The 4002-nt window shown below is 31.9% G+C and overlaps 1 non-coding gene across 1 annotated transcript; it reads right to left on the bottom strand.

Moving 5' to 3' along the window:
• Positions 1-1489: 1489 nt before the first annotated feature.
• LOC112204638 (U6 spliceosomal RNA) lies at positions 1490-1596 on the bottom strand. Its single transcript, XR_002938311.1, has one exon. It is a non-coding gene; the product is annotated as a U6 spliceosomal RNA (small nuclear RNA).
• Between the last annotated feature and the right edge of the window lie 2406 nt (positions 1597-4002).

Raw genomic sequence — 4002 nt, 5'->3', positions numbered from 1 at the left:
ACTCTGCAAAACAGTTTGTCAGTGTCTTATAAAACTAAATATGCAACTACCACATGACTCAGCAAGTGCATTCCAGGGCATTTATTCTAGAAAAAATAAAAACGTAGCTTACACAAACACCTGTACACGAATGTTTATAGCAGCTTTATTCATAATAGCTCCAAATTGGAAACTATGCATATGTTCTTCAATAAGTGAATAAACAAACTGTGATACATCCATATCATGGAATACTACTCTGCAATAAAAAGAAACCAAATATTGATACACACAACAGCCTGAATGAATTTCCAGATAATCATGCTGAATAATAAAAAAGGCAATTCCAAAAGTTTCCATACTATATGATTCTACTTATATAGTATTCTTGAAATGACAAAATTATAGAGATGGAGAAGAGATCGGTGGCTGCCGGGGTTAAGGAGAGGGCAGGACCAAGAGGGAAATGGCTATGGAAATAAAAAGGTGAATGAAGTATCCTCGTGTGATGAAAATGTTCTGTATTTTGACTATCAATTTTAGTGTAGTGGGTGATAGTATTGTACAATGGTTTTCCAAGTTGTTTTTATGGGGAAATTGGGTAATGTGTACATGAGATCTCTCCATATTATTTCTCACAGCTACATGTGAATCTGTAATTGTCTCCAAATGTGTTTAATTAAAAAAGAGCAAGGTAGGTGTTTTTTTTTACCTCAAGGAAATAAATCATGAAAACAAAAATTTCACAAACCTGGAATTAAGTTGGAAAAGTGATTTTGGGAAGAATTGAACCATTTTCATATTTCCTGAATCATTTTTAAAAATTGTATTATTGTGGTAAAATATATCCATTGTCAACCTAAGTAACACAGAGATTCCCTAAAGTTACTGAGTTTATTCAGGAACGTGTAGAGGATTTGCAAATCTAGGCTGTAAGGGCTTTGAGGATCGTTAAGTATATCCGGAGGGATTAAGGCAAGGGGAAGCTTTAAAGGCAAAAGAAAAAAGTACATTTAATTTGTTTTAAAACAGATAACAATTGGGTACAGGGGCTTATCGCAGGAGTTGACGTCAGTTCATTAGTGGAGACAGTGTGTCATGCAAGTATTCTCGTCCATCCAGCTAGCTGTCCTTGTGACTCTTGTAGCAAACTGTAGTTTATAAAGTCCTTGGCAAATGTTCTTCTTATAGGCATACATGCGTAAGAGCCCTTCAGGGTCTTCGTATTAGATTTTTTTTCCACAGGCATGTGTATGTGAGAGTTCTCCCTTCTCAACCTCCTGGCTTTATTTATTTATTTTGTTAGGGTTTGGCACAAGCTACTCCATTTCAATTCTGACACCTTGCACGATATCATAACATTTACCATTTTAACTGTTAAATGTATAGTTCAGTGGCAGTAAGTACACATTCATATTGTTGTTCAGCCATGACCAGCATGCATCTCTAGAACTTTCTCATCTTGTAAAACTGAAACTTCATACCCATTGAACAATAACTATCCAATCCCCAAAATATGTAATGCTTCACAAAGTTTTATGTGATCCTTATGCAGAGGCCATGCTAATTTACTTGGTATCATTTCAATTTTAGTATATGTGCTGACAAACTGAGCATCCCAATTCTTTCCTATTGGTGACTGTTTTTTTCTTATCTATATGTGACAGTACCTGGGTGGTAACCCAAAGACATCATCCTGGTAGCTCTATGATTTTCTTAACATGCTGTGGTTAAGAGCCAGTTGTTTAATCTGATTATTTTGCCTTGAGGCAACTTTACAGATATTATAAAGAATATGTTTGTTAGTAAGTTGATTCAATTTAGAAATATCTGTCTTCTTTCTCCATTTTTCCTGTTTGTTCTATAAGATATATGGTTGGGTAACCAGAGATGCTTATTTTTTTATCCTGAAAATTTTGTGTGCTTGTGAGTTATATGGACATGGAGAAGTTTTGAGGGCAGGACAGTTCCTTCCTAATGTGAGAAATCAACTATTTAGTACATCCTTCTAGGAAATTTTTGTTTCTCTTTTTAAATATACAAGATTTTAACACTTCTGTTTTAAAAGATTTCTTCTATGTATAATTCTTTTCAAAGGTACCTTGAATTCTAGAAATATGTAGCAGACTATGTTCTACCTAATTTCTCCAGTTTAGTTGGGGATACATTTTTTAAAACTGTGCCAAAAATTTAAACAAATTTCTCTGATATTGAAATATACTGAGTGCTTAATGTTGTTTCACCTTGTCATGAAATGTGGTTGCATGTCATTTTTTTCCCTCTTCTGGGAAATATTTTTTCAAATTAATTGGACAAATATCTAGGACTATGATTGCTGGATCATATGATAAGACTATGTTAGCTTTATAAGAAACTGCCAACATTTCTTTCAAAATGGCTGTAGCATTTTGCATTCCTACCAGCAATAAACAAAACTTTCTGTTGCTCCACATCCTTGCCAGTATTTGGTATTTTCAGTTATTTTTTTTTTTTTAATTTTAGCCATCCTAACTGGTGTATAGTGGTATCTCATCATTTTTTTTCAATTTGCAATTACCTAATGACAAATGGTGCTAAGAATTTTTTCATATGCTTATTTTTCATCTGTAAATCTTCTTTGGTGATATATCTGTTCAGATCTATACATTGTTGTATTGAATTTGCTAATATTTTGCTGCGGATTTTTTTGTTCATGTTCATAAGAGATACTGGTCTATAGATTTCTTTTCTTGTAATGTCCTTATTTGGATTGGCTATTAGGGTAATGCTATGGCCCATTGAATGAATTTTTCATTTTCAGGCTTTATTCTGCCTGTAGAAATTAGTATCTCCTTAGTTCAAATTCTTCAGTGATTAATTTTGTTTGGTGATCAGTTTTGTTTATTGAAATAATCTGTTTTGGCTATGCTGGGTCATCTGGCCTTTTATATAAATTTCAAAATTACCTGGTTTGTATTTCTAACTAATTTTCTTGGTATTTCAGTAGAAACTGTAGTATGCTTGTATTTTAATTTGAGGAAAATTGACACTATGTTGAATATTCCAAAACATAAACACATTATGTCTTTCCATTTATTTAGGTCATCTTTGATTTCCTTCACCAGCATTTTAAAGTTTTTAGAATGTAGATTCTCTACATTTTTGGTTCAACATATACTTAAGTGTTCCTTATTTGCAGTAATTGTAAATGGTATTATGTTTTAAAATTTGATTTTCAATTTTTTCATTACTAGCATATAGAAATTTTCAAATTTTTGAATTTCTCTTATATCCTATGACCTTGTCACTATTAGTTCTCAAAATTGTTTTTCATTTTTTTTGGTTGATGCCTTATAATTGTCATACCATCTACAATTACAAACAATTTTATTTCTTTGTTCCCAATCATTATGCTTTTTATTTCTTTGCCTTGCCTTATTACACTGGCTAAGACTGAAATGCACTGTTAAATATGAGTGATAACAATAAACATCTTTGCTTTATTTCTAATCTTTGGAGTAAAATATTTAGTATATCAATATTAAGTATGATGTTAACCGTAGGCTTCTTGTGAATGCTTTTTATCAGGTTGAGACAGTTTCTTTCTAGTTCTAATTTTCTGAGAGTTTTATTATCAATTTATTTTTGTCAAATATCTCTTCTGTATCAGTTGATATCTTGTAATTTTTTTCTTTAAAAAGTTAATGTGATAAATTATATTGATAAATTTTATGTATTGAACCAAACTTTCATCCTAGGAGAGAAAAAATATCTCTTGGTTGTGACATACATTCTTTTTATATGTTCTGGATTAGATTTGCTAATATTTTGTTGGGAATATTTGCATCTTTATTCACAACGGACATTAGTCTTTAAAAACCATCCTTAATTTTTGTATTAGGTGTTGGCTTTATAAAGTGAATTGAGGCGGGGATCCATGATCTCATCTCACTGCTGCTTGTGACACAGACATGGCTTTGTTCATCAGTCCCTATTAAATCTTTCTTTCTAAGAAACTGTATTTGTCAGCCTTTTTCTTCAGCT

The sequence above is a fragment of the Pan troglodytes genome, chromosome 8, assembly GCF_028858775.2.
Source record: "Pan troglodytes isolate AG18354 chromosome 8, NHGRI_mPanTro3-v2.0_pri, whole genome shotgun sequence".
Classification (NCBI taxonomy): domain Eukaryota; kingdom Metazoa; phylum Chordata; class Mammalia; order Primates; family Hominidae; genus Pan; species Pan troglodytes.
This window is presented reverse-complemented; position numbering and strand designations above follow the sequence as displayed.